The sequence below is a fragment of the Neofelis nebulosa genome, chromosome 2, assembly GCF_028018385.1.
Source record: "Neofelis nebulosa isolate mNeoNeb1 chromosome 2, mNeoNeb1.pri, whole genome shotgun sequence".
NCBI lineage: Eukaryota > Metazoa > Chordata > Mammalia > Carnivora > Felidae > Neofelis > Neofelis nebulosa.
Window position 1 is genome coordinate 8,152,091 of NC_080783.1, and position 20,855 is coordinate 8,172,945.

Here is a 20,855-nt window from a genome sequence, read left to right on the forward strand (position 1 = left end):
TATATGTTACGATACGTGTTTTAGAAGTTATATAAAATTCTTTATGTCCTGGGATAATGTTAACCAGTCTTAATGCTAGTTATTGTCTTAAAATATCATATGTCATAGAAGTAACCACATTTCCTTGTTGATTGCATTATAATGAATTGTTGTTAGATCTTTAACCATGGCCATTATAGGCCTTTGTCATTTACGGAGAGTTACTGTTTTACTCTGATGCTTTCACAAAAGTGTTCTGGCAAAAGTGCTTCTTCGAGGAAATTCATGGAAAGGACTTTGACAAGTATAGGTTTCTGATAACTTTAAGATCATTAGACTGAACTGGGTAAGACTTTCCAGAACTAATGCAAATACTGGATTCAAGCAGAATAAGAATTAACATGGGACTGAATGAACTGAGGAGGACGATTATAGGTTTTTATGACTTTTTGCTTGAAATGTTGCTGGTTCCTTAATGTTTTATTCCTCCAGATTTAAGGAAACTTTTTTCTCTTTTGCTTCCCCCCCTTTTTTTTAAGAAGTGTGAGTGTGTGTATAATTATTATTATTATTTGTGTGAGAGAGAGAAAGAGCAAGAGCGGGGAAGGGACAGAGAGAGAGAGAGAATCTTAAGCAGGCTCCATACTCAGCACAGATCTTGTTGTGGGGCTTGTTCTCATAACCATGAGATCATGACCTGAGCTGAAACCAAGAGTCAGAAGCTCAACCAGCTGAGCCACCCAGGTGCCCTTTCACTTTTTTCTGAAGCTAACTATGACTTACAGCAATTTGGTAAAGTACACCTTTGTAAACAAAGATGAAACATTTACTTTCTTTCCCTGCCTGATCCTTCCAGTATTGGGAAACTTAGCGAATATTCTTTATGACAGTATATTTATTTGCTTAAGTTCAATAAGAATCTGTTCTCCTGTAATAGGACACAATTGGAAACATTGGTTATAAATTACCAAGGCTTTGACTAGAATGTCATATTTGAGAATAAAAGCATAGGCTCAGATATGATCAGACAGCTTTAAGGAACTAATATTGACTTTATAGAGCCAATAATGCCCTTGAAAAAATTGGTCTGGTATCCTGCTTACAGACAGAGTTCCCAGCAGTTTTACTACGCAAGTAAAGAAGGTCAATCTCTGGCAGGCTCAGGAACCTTAGAATATTTTGGGGACCTCAAGAAAAAAAGAATACACCCAAATCTATACGTATTGCAGGCAAAGTCTGATGGTGACTCATTGGCTTGGCTTAGCCTTGAGAGGCTTTTAAAAGTCCAATATGAGATTCCTTATGAAAAGTTCCAGCAAAGCAGATTTGAAAGAGCCTATATGGTAAATCATTATTCTTGCTTCACTTAAGTAAATAATCAGGCCAAGGTTATCCAAACTAGACTTAATTTGCAAACAAATTAGTCTTACTGTGGTTATCTTTGGTAGAAATGGGGCTGACTATAAAGAGAAAATTATGTTTCTGCTGTCAGCACAATTCTCTGTCTCCCCCTCTCTCTGCCCCTTCCCCGCTCACGCTCCGTCTCTGTCACTCTCAAAAATGAATAAATGTTAAAAAAATAAAATTAGAAAAGTAGGGAGAAAATTATGTGTCAAAGGAAACTATAGTACGCCCATGTGGATATCGGATTCTAGTCCTGCCAATTGTCTCCCAGGTTTTGTTGCGACTTATAAACTGACACGGGTCCTGAATTCTTCTAGTTTCCTCTAATATTTGGCTACAGCTCTTCAAACTAACATTTCCGATTTTCTGACTGTTGAATGTACGTGAGAAATCATATTCTTCTACTTTAAAAAATATATATATATTTATTTATGAGAGAGAGAGAGAGAGAGAGAGAGAGAATAAGTGGGGGAAGGGCAGAGAGAGAAGGAGAGTCTCAAGCAGGCCCCACACCCAGTGCACAGACCAACATGGGGCTTGATCTCAAGACTGAGATTGTGACCTGAGCTGAAATCAAGAGTCAGACACTTATCTGACTGAGCCACCCAGGCGCCCCTACTTTTTTTCTTTTTTTTTTTTTTTTCAGTTTATTTATTTAACTAAACTCTGTATCCAACATGGGGCTTGAAGACAGGTCCCCAAGATCCAGTGGGGCGCCTGGGTGGTTCAGTCTGTTGAGCATCCAACTTCTGCTCAGGTCATGATCTCATGATTCATGGGTTTGAGCCCTGCTTTGGGCTTTGTGCTGACAGCTCGGGGAGCCTGAAGCCTGCTTCAGATTCTGCGTCTCCCTCTCCCCCTGTCCCTCCCCCACTTGCACTCTGTCTCTCTCAAAAATAAATAAACATGAAAAAAAAAGATTTTATTAAGTAATCTCTACACCCAACATGGGGTTCAAATTTACAATCCCAAGATCGCAAGTCACATGCTGTACCAACTGAGCCAGCCAGGGAACCTGTATAGTCTACTTTTTTGACCCTCTGACCTGGAATCATTGAGGACTAAAACTGCTCTTTTCCCAGAGCCACGCAAGCAAGCTAAAGCTGGACAACTTGATATAAACTTCAAAGAAATCACCACAACATGTCATATAAGGACAGTCTTCATGCCTGTATCTGTGTGGCCCCTCAGAAAGACCACCAGAGACATTAAAACTGCCAACCAGAAAAATCTATCAGGTTGCCGTTACCTGGTCTTACTGCATCTGAAGAGGTTTCCAAACAGATATCTAGAAATCTTCTCAACTGGCTGCCCTCAGAACTCAGAAATCGGGAGTATAATCTTCTCCAATCATTAACCATTGTTTTCCTTTTGTTTCCATAGAAATGCCTCTTATTAAATATCTGATTGCTTGCACAATAGGCCCAACTTTGAGAGCCCACCTGCATTTCTGTCTTAAAATAAGACACAACTGTTTAACTGAACTGGCCTATTCTTGGGCCTAAGAGACTGCCTCAGTGAGATGAGGCAACCTACCAATTCAACTTACGGACTGTGAAGCTTCTTGGGAAAGTTTCAGAGATGGGACCGAACGGGACCAGAACGTGCCACCCCAAAATGTGCCACTTTGGCATGTAGATTATTTTGACCTGAAGGCAATCAAGTCCCAGTGGACTCCAGAAAAACTTTTACCCCTCCCTTAATTGCCTAAAAAAATTTAGATGGTTAGATGGGGAGCCTGACCCAGAAAGAGAGCTATTACCAGATACACACACACACACACACACACACACACACACACACACACACACACATATATATCTCCTGAAAGACTTACCTGCACGGCAGGGCCAACACCTGCCTAGGAAACATCTACTCTTCTCATGGTCCTGAAAATTGCCCTCCTCCCCTTCGATGTCCCAGCCCCATCCCTTTCCCTAGCTCAGGGTGGCATGTAAGCCTCAATTGCTTGACTGACATTGGGTCTTGTTTAAAAGAAAAAAAATTTTTTTTAATGTTTATTTTTCACAGAGAGGGAGACAGAGCATGAGCAGGGGAGGGGCAGAGAGAGAGGGAGACACAGAATCCAAAGCAGGCTCCAGGCTCCGAGCTGTCAGCACAGAGCCGGACATGGGGCTCAAACCCATGAACCGTGAGATCATTATCTGAGCCAAAGTGAGACGCTTACTGACTGAGCCACCCAGGCACCCCTTGGATCTCATATTTTTATAGGGCTTTTTTATATACATAATTAAATTTGCTTTTTTTTTTCCTGTTTAATTTTCATTTAATTATTAGACTAGCCAAAGAACTTAGAATAGTAGAAGGAAATTTTTTCCACCCTCACATAGGCATTTAGGATCTCGTAGTTGGGCAGACTTTCAAATTTGTTGTTAGTGATGATGAACCCAAGGACTTTTTCCTGTATATGTACTTCTAAGGTTATCTGCTTTTAGAGCAGTTTTCTTTCTTTTTTTTAAGAATATATTAGGGGCGCCTGGGTGGCTCGGTCAGTTAAGCGTCCGACTTCGGCTCAGGTCATGATCTCACGGTCCGTGAGTTCGAGCCCCGCGTCGGGCTCTGTGCTGACCGCTCAGACCCTGGAGCCTGTTTCAGATTCTGTGTCTCCCTCTCTCTCTGCCCCTCCCTGTTCATGCTCTGTCTCTCTCTGTCTCATAAATAAATAAATGTTAAAAAAATTTTAAAAAATAAATAAAGAAAGAATATATTTTATTTTTTTAAGCAATTTCTACACCCAAGAGTGTGGCTTGGACTTACAACCCTGAGATCAAGAGTCACATGCCTTGCCAACTGAGCCAGCCAGGCACCCCAAAGAATAAACTGCTTTAAACTTTATTTTATTATTTTTTTAATGTTTATTTTATTTTATTTTATTTTATTTTATTTTATTTTATTTTATTTTATTTTTTGATAGAGAGAGAGAGAAACAGATTGTGAGCAGGGAAGGGGCAGAGAGAGAGACGGAGACACAGAATCCAAAGCAGGCTCCAGGGTCCACACTGTCAGCACAGAATCTGATGTGGGGCTCAAACTCATGAACTACGAGATCATGACCTGAGCTGAAGTCAGAGGCTTACCCGACTGAGCCACCCTTAAATTAAAAAAAAATTAAATAATTTTCAACATACGAAAAAGTAGGAGGGGGCGCCTGGGTGGCTCAGTCGATTAGACGTCCAACTCTTTATTTTGGCTCAGGTCATGATCTCAGGATCATGAGATGGATCATGAGATCATGAGATGAAGTTTAAGATTCTCTCCCTCCCTCTCCCTCTCCTCCTCCTCTGCTTGTGTTCTCTCACTCTCTCAAAAAAAAAAAAAAAAAAGTAGAAGAATATGATTCCTCATGTCCTTTCAACAACATTTATTCCCATTTTTCAGTTTTTGACAAATGGTTTTTGTTCCACAACTGGATGGGGGAGGCACACCCTATGGGGAACCATTTTGTAAGGATCCGTTTTGTAAGGAACCATTTTGTAAGGATCTGGGGAAACTGGTTTCATGGGCAGGTTGAGAAATGCACGCTTGCCTAGGCAGCTAAGGCACTTCATGGAAGGTAAGGTTGGGGAGGGAGAGCTGTACCCCACCCCCTGCTCTGCACCTGACCACTCTGCGGGGCTAGGCGTGGGATGAGAAGGCTCACTCTGGGAAGCTGGCACCAGTACCATGATGAAGTTGTGCCCAAACATAGTGACACCAGTGTCCCTCAGGAGTGAGGGATGCAGCAGTCAAGCTCATACTTACGGCACCAGGAACTGTCTGTCAGCCACATTTTAATGTATGTTGACAGGCTGTGGAGTCAAAGGAGCAAGTTCGAGAGGGTAGAGGGCCTCTAGGTCAAGTACTCCAGAACCTCCCTACTCAAGCAAGGCTGTGGGCCAGGAAGCTGGTTAGAAATGCAGAGTCTTGGGGGGGTGCCTGGGTGGCTCAGTTGGTTGAGTGTCCGACTTCGGCTCAGGTCACGATCTTGTGGTTCACCAGTTCAAGTCCCGCATCGGGCTGTGTGCTGACAGCTCAGAGCCTGGAGCCTGCTTCGGATTCTGTGTCTCCTTCTCTCTCTGCCCCTCCCCCACTCATTCTCATTCTCTCTCTCTCTCTCTGTCTCTCTCAAAAATAAATAAAATATTAAAAAAGAAAATTTTTTTAAATTTAAAAAAGTAAAGAAATGTAGAGTCTTGGGGCCCCACCCCAGAGCTGTTGAATCAGAATCTGCCTCCAGGGCTTCCTGGCACATTTCACATCAGAGAAGTGCTTCTCTAAAGCTCTCAGGTGTGGCTTTTTGGAGGCATAGATTACTCCAAATCTGGAACCTCAACAGTTCTGGGTTGCTAGCAGTTGGTCCATCCCTCATCAGAAAATGTATCAATTCCTTTGGCAAGACCCCAGAGAGGGAGCCTCCAGATACTCCAGCATCACCTCCGTCCATAGGCCATTCACTAGCTAGGCAACACCTCTTTCAGGCTTTGGTAAACTACTGTTGGAAGGGCAGGCTGTGGGCTTGGCAAAGAGAATCTTAACTGAAGACCCTGCTGAGAATGTCTCCTTTCTATTGTCCCTATGGGAAATTCCAAGCCCTCAAGCTAAAGTTTAAGGAAGACTTTTCCTGTGTTAATTATAAACCCATTTTCAGCTCCTGTTCAGTGGGCTGACAGTACTTGAGAAAAAGAAAGTCTTTGAAAAAGACTTTTTCTTATTTTATAATTTTTAATTTAAAAATTTTTTAAGTTTATTTATTTATATTGAGAAAGAGAGAGAGAGCATGAGTAGGAGGGGCAGAGGTGGCGGGGGGGGGGGGAGAGAGAGAGAGAGAGAGAGAGAGAGAGAGAGAGAGAGAGAGAAAATCCCAAGCAGGCTCCTCACTGCCAGCATGGACTTAAACTCACAAACTGTGAGATCATGATCTGAGTTGAAATCAAGAGTCAGATGCTTAACGAACTAGGCCACCCAGGTGCCCCTATTTTATAATTTTTTAGAAGTCCAATGGTAGTACATGCTTGTGGTTAAATTTTTTTGAAAAATGCTGACACCTATACAGATAAAATGCAGAAGCCTGTGTCTCATCTCTCTCCCTGCTCCTGCTACCCCCAGGGCACCTTCAGCATTTGCTATGTACCCTTGCAGATCTATTTCTTGGCATTTAAAAACACTACACACACGCACACGCTCGCACGCATGCACACGTGCACGTGCTTCCTGAAGTCTTTCCAATTTATCTCTTCTCCTTCTCAGCCTTTTGCACTCCTTCTTAAGAGATTACTACTTGAGTATTCAACCATCTATTGGCTAAACTTAATTGATTTTCAAAACCGGGTGAATCCACCAGGTCAAGCAAAATTATCAGAAAATTGATAATTGTAGAATCTGGTTGGGGGGTAAATGGGCATCCATTTTGCTTATTTTCATGTGGGTTTCTTTTTTTAATTTTTTTTTTTTTTTCAACGTTTTTTATTTATTTTTGGGACAGAGAGAGACAGAGCATGAACGGGGGAGGGGCAGAGAGAGAGGGAGACACAGAATCGGAAACAGGCTCCAGGCTCCGAGCCATCAGCCCAGAGCCTGACGCGGGGCTCGAACTCATGGACCGCGAGATCGTGACCTGGCTGAAGTCGGACACTTAACCGACTGCGCCACCCAGGCGCCCCATCATGTGGGTTTCAAATTTTTTAAAACACAAGTGAAACTGAAAAGGAATATGCCAAGCCCTGAGACATAAAGTAAGACTGTACCCAGGCTCAGTCGGTTGAGCATGCAGCTCTTAATCTTGGGGTTGTGAGTTTGAGCCCCATGTTGACTGTAGAGATTATTTAAAAAAAAAATTTTTTTTTAATGTTTATCTTAGAGATAAAAATCAAGAGCGAGTGGGGGAGGGACAGAGAGAGAGGGAGACACAATCCACAGCAGGCTCGAGGCTCTTGAGTTGTCAGCATAGATCCCCATGCAAGGCTCGAACCCACCAACCCACCAGCAGTGAGATCATGACCTGAGCCGAAGTCAGAGGCTTAACTGACTGAGCCACCCAGGGGCCCCAAAAAATAAAATCTTAAAAAACAAACAAACAAACAAACAAACAAACAAACAGTAAACTGCATCTGGCTGACCTGTTTTTTAAATAACTTAAAAAAAAAATTTTTTTTTTCAATGTTTATTTATTTTGAGAGAGAGACAGAAACCAAAGCAGCTCCAGGCTCCGAGCTGTCAGCACAGAGCCTGAAGCAGGGCTCAAACACACCAACCTTGAGATCCTGACCTGAGCTGGATGCTTAACCGACTGAGCCACTCAGGTGCCCTTGCCCTGTTTTTAGGTTCAGACTGCTAACGAACAAAAATTCAGCTGAGTAAATTGAAGATCTAATTCAGCAACTGATGAATTGGGCAGTATCCTCTCTAGCAAGTAGAGGGGAACCTCCAAGAGTTGTACAAAATGGAAAGTTTTTATAGGAAGGAGGGTGGGGCAAGGAAGTTGTTAGCAAAAGAGAAGAAAGGATTGCTTGAGGCAGAGTCACTTTCCTTTAAGGGAAAGGGCAGGGAAGGTCTTGTTGGGTGGATTATCTCCTGATCCTTTTGGGAGGCAGAGGACCCAGGTGACAGGAGTTCGAGCCCTACGTTGGATATAAAGATTACTTAAAAAAACAATACACTTAAAACACGCCAATTGACAGGCTAAAACTTCCATTCTAGCAGAGGTTGAAACTGCAATCAGGTTAGGTGTTGAGCCCAGTTTGGTGACTTGGCCTGGCCTGGTGTCGCCATTTTTGGCCTGTGTTTCTCTCTGTCTTTTTTTAATTTTTAAAAAATGTTTATTTGTGCTTGAGAGAGAAAGAGCACAAGTGGGGGAGGAGCAGAGAGAGAGACACAGAATCCAAAGTAGGCTCCAGGCTCCGAGCTATCAGTGCAGAGCCCGATGCAGGGCTTGAACCCACAAACCGTGAGATCATGACCTGAGCTGAAGTCAGACGCCTAACCCGCAGAGCCACCCAGGTGCCCCTGTGCTTCTCTTTTTAGTAAGACTCAGAGTATCTGTTAAGATTGAAGCATGAGCAGAAGGAAGGCCTTCCCCTGGCTTCCTTGCTGTTGGCCACTATTGGGGTGAACTACCTTCCCAAGGGAGGAGGCTCCTGGGGATTTCTTGGCTTCCAGCTCCTCGGGAATGGTCTCCCCAGAAGTGCAGCGGATGGGGTGGCGGAGGGGGGATGTTGGAGGGGAGATGGAGAAATGAGAGGGAGAGAAACCCTGACCGGTCTTCCCAGCCGGGCCCTGTTTTTCAACTGTCACCAGAGAGCCTGGAGGGGTTGGGTGGGACATCCACCCTCGTAAACTTCGTGCCTGTGTCCAGCTGGGGCAAAGTGTCCTAGCAGAAGCTAGACCAGTCCCCAGACCCCTTTTGTGTCTCTGACATTTTTTTGGTTTTGTTTCTGACACTCACTTTGTTTTTTAAAAATGTTTTTATTTATTTTTTGAGAGAGAGGGAGAGAGAGAGAGAGAATGGAAGGGGCAGAGAGAAAGAGGGACAAAGGATCCAAAGCAGGCTCTATTCGCAGAGCAGAGAGCCCGATGTGGGGCTCAAACTCAGGAACCATGAGATCATGACCTAAGCCAAAGTCAGACGCTTTAACGGCCTAAGCCACCCAGGCGCTGCCTCACTTTGTTTTCCTAAAGTTTATTTATTTTGAAGGAAAGTGTGTGCTGGTATGCACATGGGGAAAATCAGAGACAGAGAGAGAAGGAGAGAGAGAGAGGGAGAGAGAATCCAACAGGCTCCTCTCCGTCAGTGCAGAGCCGGACTCGGGGCTCAATCCCACGAACTGGGAGATCATGACCTGAGCTGAGGTCAAGAGTCAGACAGTTAACAGACTGAGCCCCCCAGGAGCCCTCGGACACTCACTTTGAAAGTACACACTGAGGGGCGCCTGGGTGGCGCAGTCGGTTAAGCGTCCGACTTCAGCCAGGTCACGATCTCGCGCTCCGTGAGTTCGAGCCCCGCGTCAGGCTCTGGGCTGATGGCTCAGAGCCTGGAGCCTGCTTCCGATTCTGTGTCTCCCTCTCTCTCTGCCCCTCCCCCATTCATGCTCTGTCTCTCTCTGTCCCAAAAATAAAAAAAAAAAAAAGAAAAAGAAAGTACACACTGGTTTGGAGAGATGGGCTAGATTCCCCACTTGGTGCCCCTTCAAACCTTCACTCCTCAGTTTCTTCGCCTGTGATTAAGGTTCTAGGAGTCCATGAATTTGGAAGGGAAATTTTTACATGTCTATTTTCGTTAATCTTTCATTGAAATCTAGCATTTCCTTCCATTGTGTGTGTAGACATCACATCACATTAGTGCAGGCGGTTACTGGGACTTTGTCCCTACTGGGAGTGACAGCTATTTCCATAACACATCACAGTTGCCAACATTTTGAATATCTACGCTCATCATGAGTTCAAAATCATAGAAGTTATCAGGCCCACCACTATACTGTATTTCAGTATAACTTGCCTCGTTTGTAATCCTGGGCATTTTACTTTATGCATTTAAAAATCTTACTCTGGGGGTACCTGGATGGCTCAGTTCGTAGAGCATGTGACTCTTGATCTCTGGGTTGTGAGTTAGAGCCCCATGTTGAGTGTAGACATTACTTAAAAGCAAACAACTAAAAGTCTCACTCTGGGAAGGGTCCAAGGGTCTCACCAGACTCCAGAGTGGCCTATGGAACAGAAAAGATGAAGGGGCCTGCTCAGTCCTGTCCACAGCGCCTCCTGCCCTCAGAATCACCCTGCCAGTCCTCTCTCTGGGCATCCAGTCCCCATTCCTGGGTGCTGTGTGTGCCTGGCACCCTTCCTCAGCAGGCCAGCTGCATGCTGCCATCTGCTGGGGGTGGCCCACATGACACCCTGGGGGTAATGCCAGCAGGCCACGTCTGGGGACCCAGGGGTGGGGGGGTCCTGAGGGACCAGCCGAGAGGGTCTCTGGCTGCTCCCAGGATAGAAATCAAACTCGAGCCAGCAGGAGGTAAAAGCAGAGCTTACTGAAGGGAGAGAGAGCGAGAGCGAGAGCGAGAGAGCGAGAGCGAGAGAGAGCGAGAGCGAGAGAGCGAGAGCGAGAGAGAGCGAGAGCGAGAGAGAGCGAGAGAGAGCGCGAGAGCGAGCGAGAGCGAGAGAGAGCGAGAGAGAGAGCGAGAGAGAGCGCGAGAGCGAGAGCGAGAGCGAGAGAGCGAGCGAGCGAGAGCGAGAGAGCGAGAGCGAGAGAGAGAGAGAGCGAGAGAGAGAGCGAGCGAGCGAGAGAGAGCGAGAGCGAGAGCGAGAGAGAGAGAGCGAGAGAGAGCGAGAGCGAGAGCGAGAGAGAGAGAGCGAGAGAGAGCGAGAGCGAGAGAGCGAGAGAGAGCGAGAGCGAGCGAGAGAGCGAGAGCGAGCGAGAGAGCGAGAGAGAGAGCGAGAGAGCGAGAGAGAGAGCGAGAGCGAGAGCGAGAGAGCGAGCGAGAGCGAGAGAGCGAGAGAGAGAGCGAGAGCGAGCGAGAGCGAGAGAGAGAGCGAGAGCGAGCGAGAGCGAGAGCGAGAGCGAGAGAGAGCGAGAGAGCGAGAGCGAGAGAGAGCGAGAGCGAGAGCGAGAGAGAGCGAGAGCGAGAGAGCGAGAGAGAGCGAGAGCGAGAGAGCGAGAGAGCGAGAGAGAGAGAGAGAGCGAGAGCGAGAGCGAGAGAGAGAGAGCGCGAGTGTGTACAAGGTGTCTGGGAGGCTCAGAAAGGAAAGGAGAGCCCCTTCTATTTTCCTGGGTCTGGTATATGGGTCTTCTCAGACATCCAGGATCCGGTTAGAACACAGGGCCCGGGTGTTATTCCTTGGAACCAGTGGGTCTTGGCGGTGAGCTGTGTTGTGCCGGGGTGTCGGGCAGGTTGGGGGGGGGGGGCAGTCTGGAATACAGATACGATGTCTTCCTTCAGTCTTCCTCACCTGGTCCTTCCTTAGAGATTACCTGTTCTAGAGTAATCATGAACTCCTCATCCTTTACAAGGAGGACATACGCTATTTGCATTATGAGGCATGTGAAGAGTGGGGTGGGGGTGCAAGTCCTAGCAAGAATAGAAGCAGGAAAAGGAGCAAAAGGCAGACTTTTTTTTTTTTTTTTGAGTCCTTCAGTTTCCCTAACCCCATGGCCTTGGTTAGATGCTTGTGGTCCTTCTAGTCTTTCTGGGCATTATGAGGTGTAAGTGAAGATATGGACTGTGCCACAAGTCTTGCTGGAGGACCCTCCATGCCTGCCACTCCCACTCGACACTTGCTCCCTGCCAGGGTCCCTGGGTCCCTGCGCCGCGGATGTGTGGTGCTGCCTGGCCCATGATGAGGGTTTGGGAGCAGGTGAACAGCCCAGCACAGAACTAGGACTTGAAGCCAGAGGCGGGAGCACCTGTGGTGGAGTATCAGGCCGAATGGATTTTTGTTTTATTATTTTTTTTAATGTTTATTTATTTATTTTTGAGACAGAGAGAGACAGAATGAACGGGGGAGGGTCAGAGAGAGAGGGAGACACAGAATCCGAAGCAGGCTCCAGGCTCTGAGCTGTCAGCACAGAGCCCGACGCAGGGCTCGAACTCGCGGACCGTGAGATCGTGACCTGAGCCGAAGTCGGACGCTTAACCCACCGAGCCACCCAGGCGCCCCCCGAATGGATTTTTTTAATTAATTAATTTATTTATTTATTTAAAATTTTGTTAACGTTTATTTATTTTTGAGACACAGAGAGACAGAGCATGAACAGGGGAGGGGCAGAGAGAGAGGGAGACACAGAATCTGAAACAGGCTCCAGGCTCTGAGCTGTCAGCACAGAGCCCGACACGGGGCTCGAACTCACGGACCGCGAGATCATGACCTGAGCCGAAGTCGGACGCTTAACCGACCGAGCCACCCAGGCGCCCCCCGAATGGATTTTTAAAAACCAATTGTTCTTTGAGCACATGGGCCACTAGTTAAAAGTCGAAATGAGAATGTGGTGAGAAGCTTCTCTCCCTCCCTGTCCCGCTGGCCTCAAACTTCACCAGCTTCGTCTTCCTTCCAGAGCCGCTCCCCACATCTAAAGCAAAAATGAACGTGAGCTGGAACCCTGCCTTTTCTTATTTAAATGTTAGGCACCTGGTCTGCACCTGGCTTTTTTGTTTAACAATATTGTCTCGAAAATTGCTTCTATCTACATATAAATACTTCCCTCCTGGTTCTTTCCTTTTTACTTCTCTGGTCATTTCCAAGCAGTCTGTGGAAAAAGAATGTCTTTCCACAGAAACAGGAGTACTCAGATATAGCCAGAAATTGCAGGGTAGTTCTAGAATTCATTTACCCACCTACAAAATTCCAAGGATCCTAGGTGAAAGAATTCTGTATTCCTCTTTAGGTGGATTTGCTTTTCAAAAGGGGTCTCACAGGACTATTGTACCTTAACTCCAAAAATGACTATGTGGTAAATTTTGGGCAGGGCTAGGGGTGAGTTGCTCTTTGGGTAGAAGTCTACTTGTGGTGTCCCAAATCCAAGTGCTAGGGTTCAAGATCTCTGTCTATCCAGAGATTAACCTTGTCTTCCCAAGCCAACCATGGGGCTCTATATAATAAATGTCACTCTCCTACTGGCAGCCAACCAGCTCTCCTCCCCAGCTTCTCTCACCCGATATGTCCGCAGGCCAGCAGCCACCGCTGGGAACACCTCAGAACGATGCTAAGAGGTCGAAGTGCTCCCTGGGGGTGGGCTGGTGGATAGGCTGCCCTGTGTCCCTGCACTAAGAGCAGTTCCCGTTCCAAGTTTATCAGGGTTTATATGCCATTCTCTGAAATAAGCTTTGAGCTGAAGAATGGGTGCTTTCTCCCAACAAACCACACGTCCAGCAGGGGGCTTCTTCTCATAGACATCTGACCCTTTCATCACTTTGGGCCACTGAGATACACCAATAGATTCCAGGCCCACCCACTATACTTCTCATTCTAGTATAGTTTCCTGCCAGACTCACCCAGCAGGAAAGAGAGACCATCCACACCTGCCAACGTAAGCATCTCGTGGGCCAAGCAGGCTTCTCGGCAAAATACGAAGATAGCATTCTGGTTTTTACATCAGTGCTTGGTGAGTTTGATTAGTGTGAGTCAATCTTGCCAAAAGGATCCCCTCTGGTCCACAGAGCTAAGGGTTGCACTGCAGACCACAGTGATTTCCCCCAGAGTAAGTGCCCACTTTGCCCTCTTAGGCCAGTGAACCTGCTGCTTGGGGGCAGGGGCTCTTCCTGGTGGGCTTTTTTTTTTTTTTTTTTTTTTAATGTTTTTTTTTTTATTTATTTTTGGGACAGAGAGAGACAGAGCATGAACGGGCGGGAGAGGGGCAGAGAGAGAGGGAGACACAGAATCGGAAACAGGCTCCAGGCTCCGAGCCATCAGCCCAGAGCCTGACGCGGGGCTCGAACTCACGGACCGCGAGATCGTGACCTGGCTGAAGTCGGACGCTTAACCGACTGCGCCACCCAGGCGCCCCTTCCTGGTGGGCTTTTTAACTGGAAGCATGCTAGTCAGACTGAGGAAGTAGGTTCCAGTGTCTGTTCGCTCTGTGTGAAAGAAACTCGGTTGCAGAGATCATACTGACCTTGGATGTACAGTGATCAGATAGCAGAAAAATTAGCACAAATCCATCCTGACTGCTAACAAATGGTCAGGGTCAGCGGGTCCCCTTCCATCTGAAAAATGGCACCACCGGTGTTTCTCCTTCCAGGTTGAACTTGGCATTGTTTGGGAGGAAGACTTTTTTCTGTACGCTCTTAGGTTCAGTTCTTGGGAACATGCAAATTAAACTGGCAAAACACAGATTTGCAAAAGAAGAGATATTTTAAAATTCATATACATACATGTGAGTTCACAGAAAAATGAAATTCAAGGAGGTGGTTAGAATTTGGGGCTTCTATACCACCCTAATAGGGGAAGGGGAGGGGGAGAAGGGCATTTACAGGAAAACAAATGGATTTTATTTATTTATTTATCAATGTTATTTATTTATTTTGAGAGAGACAGAGACAGCATGAGCAGGGGAGGGGCAGGATAGAGGGAGAGAGAGAGAATCCCAAGCAGGCTCCGCACGGTTGGTGCAGAGCCCGACGAGGGGGCTCCAACTCACAAAACCATGAGATCATGCCCTGAGGTGAAGCCATGAGTCAGATGCTTAACCGACTGAGCCACCCAGGTGTCCCATCAAATGGCTTTTAGGAAAGATAAGTAGGCCCTTAGGAAAATAGATAGGAAATATGGTAGTCTTGTGACAATACCTGCTTATGTGATTTCTTACTCCAAAGCAGATTTCTCTCCAGTGGAAAGAGCCCATCTCCTGAGGAGGAGACTGGTGACAGCTGAATCCTTCCGGGAGACTCTGCTTTTAGATACTGGGAGTATGGGAGAAACCACTCACAGTGAGAGATTCTGGATCCCTTCAGTATGAATGCTCCTCTTCTCCTTGTCCAAAGGCCAGGCTGGTTGGGGGTGCTCAGGGTCTACGGGTTTGGTTCAGCATTCCTGAGACTGGCACAGGGAACTCAGCAAGGGCAGAAGGAGCGGGGTAGTCCCCCCAGCAGAGGCTGTGCGAGGGTGGAGGAAAGGGCCAAGTCACTATGGTTGGCGATCCAGGGCATGTGTAGGAGCACAGAGGGCCAGGGTCAAATCCTATGTCCTTGGGCAAGATTCTTAACTTCTCTGGGCTTCATTTTTCTACTTGGGTAAAAACCCTCACAGGACCACAGTAAGGCTAAGATTACTTAACGCATTTAAAGCACATGATACAGTGCCTGGCACAGAGCAAATGTTCAGTTAATGCAGCCAACTTCCCTAGACGCTGGGGACACGGCAGTGAGCAAAGCCGAGCCCTGCTCTCCTGGATCTTCCATTAAACAAAGGTGTATGTGCCATCATCAGATGGCCGGGTACACCAGGAGAAAAGGAAGCAGGTGAGAGGCAGGGAGGGAGAGGTGGGGGCTGGTGTGGTCAGGGAAGGGACATCTGAGCAGAGACCAGAATGAGGTGGCCTCACCGGAATTAGGATGATGTCTCATTGCTGTTCCTCCTGCATGTTCCCTTAATCATTCCTTCTCTTGCCTGAGTTTCCACCAGCCAGTGAACCGGGACTAGGTCGGTTCCCATCTCAGCTGGGCACGTGGCCTCCTCTCCATGATCCTTTCTGGGGGTGGCGTCAGTGGAGCGTGCACATGGGGGCCCCAGGTTCCGAATGTGAGTTAGGGTGGTGGGTTTCTTCCATTCCTCTGTACCTCCCAATTCCACAGGGCCAGAAGACACGGGGGAGGGGGGGTGCCCTCTCCAGGAGAAAAGCTCACACATCCCACCCTCTACGATGTCTGGAGGAGCAGTCGTGCTTGGGGAAACTGGCCAGCTGTATGGCTGCGGGGCGAGGCTGAGCTGCAAGAACCAGAATAGAAGGGCTAAATTTAAACCGTGTCTGGAGGCTTCAGGGAGCCCGCGGGCCTGTGGGCCCTGGGGTGGCTCCGTCCCACCTCCCTCCTCTCCTTCCACCTCCCCACTCCCTTCTGCCTCCTCCCCCTCCCCCTCCCTCCCCCCACCCTCTTTCCCCTCCCACCTCCTCCCCCTTCCTCCTCCCACCCACTTCCCTCCTCCCTCCTCTCTCCTCTCCTCCTTCTCAGAATGGAAACTGTTTCTTTCCTGGCTGCCGAGAGCCGGTTTCCTCCCAAGGAAATAATGTCTCACCGCAGCTGAGGCCGGCTCTGCCCCCTGGAATTTCCCTGCAGGGGAGAAACACCCCGCTGGCGGAGCTGCTCTGAGCTGGGACACACCTAGAGCCTGCTTGTGCACAACCCAGAGGGGGACACGCCCAGAGACACACACAGAAGTAAACAGAAACAGAAACAGGCTGGGAAAACCCTGGGGGGGGGGGGGGGGGGAGGGTGAACCCTAGGATCAGGTTCTTGTCCCAACTCTGTCTCCACCTCCCTGTGAGGCAGGAGCAAATCATCTCCTGTTCTGAACTTTTTTTTTTTTTTTTTTTACCTCCTTAATATTAAAATAGACCTCTTAAGAATCAAAATAGAACAGAACTCTAAAGGAATCAACCTAGAAAGTGCTTTGATTATTTCAAAGATGTCTCTTTCTTTGTTCAAAATATTTTTAAATCCCTTTTTTTTTTCTTTCTGAAAAATTCCTTTAAGGACCAGTTTTAGGCACTCATAGGTCTGCCTTGTTACTTTTCCAGACATTTGAGTTTTGCCTAGAGGGATCGCTGCCCACCGGTACCAAGAGACTTGGGGCTGGTTCCAAATACTGAGTTCAAAAGATTCCTGCAAGGACAGTGAAAAGACTGTCAGGTGCCATCACTGTTGCAGAATTCCCCTGATGCCCAAGGCTGGTCCCCAGAGAGGACAACAGCTCCTGGAGGAGCTCTCAACCCTCAGCCACACGCAGGGTCCTTCTGGAGCCTTACATAGTCCAACACTCAGACACAGAGGGGTCTACACACACACACACACACACACACACACACACACACACACGGCCAAATGGAAACTTCTAGTTTCAGCTACAATATCCAGAGGTAGCAGTCTGTGAGAACCTGAGCCACGCACCCCTCGTGTTTTTGTGCATGTATTCACTGAGGCTAGACACGGGGGCTGTCACAGACCTGATCAGGTGGGGATGGTCACAGCTCAGACACCCTCCAGGCAGGCTGTGCCCGGAGACTTTAGCAGGAGAGCGAGCTCTGAGGGGACACACCCAGACACATTGGGTTGCCTGGTAACACAGAATGCCAGGCCCAGGGACACACACCCTCTCTGGGATCACACATTCATACTGTTTCCACAGGGGCAGGATCCCACGGAGCCTGCTGGCTGCCCCAGGCACACCCTCTCGCCACCGAGAACTGCCTTCGTTCAGAGATGCGCCTGGTTGGCTCAGTCGGTTAAGCGACCGACCTCCTGACCTTGGGTCAGGTCTTGATCTCACAGCGTGAGTTCCAGCCCCGCATTGGGGTCCTTGCTGAAAGCTCAGAGCCTGCTTCAGATTCTCTCTCTCTGTCTCTCTCTCTCTCTCTCTCTGAGCCTCCCCCATGCACATATTCTCTCTCTCTCAAAATTAAAAAAAAAAAAAAAGGGAAAAAACAGCTGTGCAGCTAAAGATCCTGCTCATCAGCACCCCAAAATGCTTACCAGATTTAGAGAGTGCTGAGCAAGCCCCCCAAAACTTCCAGTCCCACTCAGTCACACACACACCGTTAGAGTGGTCAGAGTCTAGACTCCTCACGTCCTTTTGTTTCCTCTCGGAAAAACTTTGGCTTTTCCATTTTAAGCAGCCAGTGACCAAACAGTCTATTTCTGTAACTTCTTAGTATTAGCCAGAGCCTGTTCTTTTGAAACGTCTACAGTAAGTCAGGAAGAATGCTTCTGACCTTTGTTTTCAAATTCAACTATGCAGAACACTAAACACACAATGTGAAAACACAGAGGCCGATTTTTTTTAAGGTTTTTTTTTGTTTTGTTTTGTTTTTTTCTGAGGCTGAGAGGCACAGAGAGAGAAGGAGAGAGAATCCCAAGCAGGCTCCGACTGTCAGCCTGGAGCCCTATGTGGGGCTTGAACTCGCAAACCGTGAGATCATGACCTGCGCTGAAGTCAAGAGTCAGATGCTTAGCTGACTGAGGCACCCCTCAGAGAACAATTTTTAAAATTCACAGACAAACCATGTTTGAGGGTTTTTCAGCTTTTTGTGGGAGAAAGGCAAGTTTACTGACTTCAGTGGTTTTTAAAATTCGAACTTGGCAAACAGGAAAACAACTGTGGAGTCTTTGTAAAGTGAGCAGCAGGTAAAAGCTCCTTCGGGCAGCACCCCTCACTTCTTAGGGATGGGCTAACTGAGGACTCACCTTTGACCTGGTCTCCCCAGCCGCCTTGACCAAAGTCAATCTGACCTTGATTCTGCGGAACTTCCGGTGTGGTGTTTAGACTGCCTGTCTAGTAAACAGCTGTGCCCTCCCTTGGGTCCAAGGACAGCCCCCCGTGTAGGTTCTGTCCCCTTCTCTGGATGTTTCAGACACGGTGTTGGCTTCTGGGATGAGATAATCTGGTTTTCCTGGCCACAGCAGTCTGCCTCCTCCAGTTCCGCCCTGGAGACAGGACCACCCTGGAGACATCCTCAGATCTATACACTGGGTCTAGCTGGGCCCTCCCCTGCCATACAGGTCCGTCCTTCCTCTGTCCCTTTTCCCCTTTGCCCTTCCTTCCCTCCCTCCCTCCCTCCTCCATCCCTCCATCTCAACCTCTGACAGGAATTCCAGTGTGAACCTGGATCGGCTACAGTGAATAGGGATCTTGCCACACTCAGCCTCTCCTTACGTTATCTCCCTCTCTCAATATTCCTTTTTATTCTTACTATTCATACAGCAGTCCCCTCTTATCCTTGGGGAATACTTCCCAAGACCCCCAGTGGATGCTTGAAACTGTGAGTGGTACCAAACCCTATATATGCTGTTTTTTCCTGTACAGATATACCAATGATTTATTTGATAAGTTTAATTTATAAATTAGGCACAGTAAAAGATTAACCACAATAACTGATAATAGAACGATTATAAAAATATACCACAATTTGAAAAAAAAAAACCATATATATGTTATGTGGATGTATCTCTCTCTTTCAAAGTATCTTATCGTACTGGGCTCACCCTTCATGTGATGATACGAGATGATAAAAAGTCTACATGATGAGATGAAGTGAGGTGAATGACGTAGGCATTGTGACGTTAGCATTAGGCTACTGTTGACCTTCTGATGTTACGTCAGAAGGAGGGTCACCTCCTCCCAGGCCATGGTTGACGGGGTGATGAGACCCAAAGTGAAATCATGGATAAAGGGGGACTATGGTACCTCGTTTCCTGAAGTATTGATGAGTGCCACATTCAAGACAGAAATAGAAATAAACAAAACAAATCCTATTAGACTTAAATTTTCTTAAGTTTATATATTTTCTTTAGTAATCTGTGCACTCAGCGTGGGGCTTGAACTCATGATGCTGAGATCAAGAGTTCATGCTCTTCCAACTGAGCCAGACTGGCACTCCTAGATCTAATTTTTTAATGAAAAATTTCTATATGTCAAAACTCACAAAACATATTTATTTATTAAAAATTTTTTTAAGTTTATTTATTTATTTTAAGGGAGAGAGAGCGGGGGAAGGGCGGAGAGAGGGAGAGAGAAAATCCCAAGCAGGCTCTGTGCTGTCAGCACCAAGCCCGATGCGGGGCTCACACTCTCAAATTGTGAGATCATGACCTGAGCTGAAATCAAGTCAGACGCTTGACGGACTGAGCCACCCAGGCGCCCCACCAGCAAAACATATTTAAAGGCAAAAGACACATGTGGAAAATACATTTTCCAGATGTATGTGGCAACAGAGGCAAATACCCTCATCATCAAAGGGCTCTGATAAAGCACATGGCACCAAACAGATAGATGGATGATGTGAGCAGGGCAGAGGAATCAAAACAATGAAATAAATGAAATAAGAAGAGAAAATGTCTAATCTCCTTAATACAAAGAAGTCAAAATAAAACCATTTAAAATAACATTTCCCCTTATTACCATCAGATTATAGCAGATCAATGCCCACTATTGGGCAGCAGCTTTCTCCTGAATTATTTCTAGAAATGTGAAAGAATTGGAACAGCCTTTTTGGAGAGAAATCAAGCTTTAAAATTACAAGTATCTTCTGACCTGTCAGTTCTACCTCTACAAGTTATCTGGAAGGAATCTTTAAGGTGTCCAAAATATACGGCTACAAAAATGCTCATTGCAGTACTGTTGCTAAAAGAAAAAGGGAAAAAAAATGTGTTTATAATTTTTTTCCTTTTTTTCAGAATTGTAGACCCATGATTGTATTGCTTTTTTTTTCTTAAGATTTTTTAAAGGTTTGTTTATTTATTTTGAGAGAGAGAGAGAGAGAGAGAGAGAGAATGTGAGCAGGGGAGGGGCAGAGAGAGAATCCCAAGCAGGCTCCACACTGTCAGCATAGAGCCCAACATGGGGCTTGAACTCACAAACCAGGTGGTCATGACCCGAACCAAAATCAGGAGTCGGACGCTCCAATGACTGAGCCACCCGGTGCCCCTCAAGATTTTTAAAAAAGTAACCTCTACACTTATGGGGCTCCAACTCACAGCCCTGAGATGAAGAGTCACCTATTCCACCAACTGAGTCAGCCAAGCCCCGCCCCCTCACCTGTTTTATGTTGTATTTATTTAAGTTCTGAACATGCCAAGCTAGACCGTTATTTTGTATTTTACTACCTTATAAAAACTGTAGTTGATAAGAAATATTCTGGGGCGACTGGCTGGCTTAGTCAGTAGAGCGTGCAACTCTTGATCTTGGGGTTATGAGTTTGGGCCCCACACTGGGTGTAGAAATTACTTAAAAATAAAATTTAAAAAAGAGAGAAAGAAAAGAAATATTCTCAGCTGGGG

The 20,855-nt window shown here is 46.7% G+C and overlaps 1 long non-coding RNA gene across 1 annotated transcript; it reads right to left on the reverse strand.

Annotated features, from left to right (window-relative positions):
- Nucleotides 1-14,828: 14,828 nt before the first annotated feature.
- LOC131496135 (uncharacterized) lies at nucleotides 14,829-16,227 on the reverse strand. The gene is made up of 3 exons (XR_009254332.1): nucleotides 16,099-16,227; nucleotides 15,410-15,792; nucleotides 14,829-14,960 (listed from the first exon to the last, which is right to left on the reverse strand). It is a non-coding gene; the product is annotated as an uncharacterized LOC131496135 (long non-coding RNA).
- Nucleotides 16,228-20,855: the final 4,628 nt, after the last annotated feature.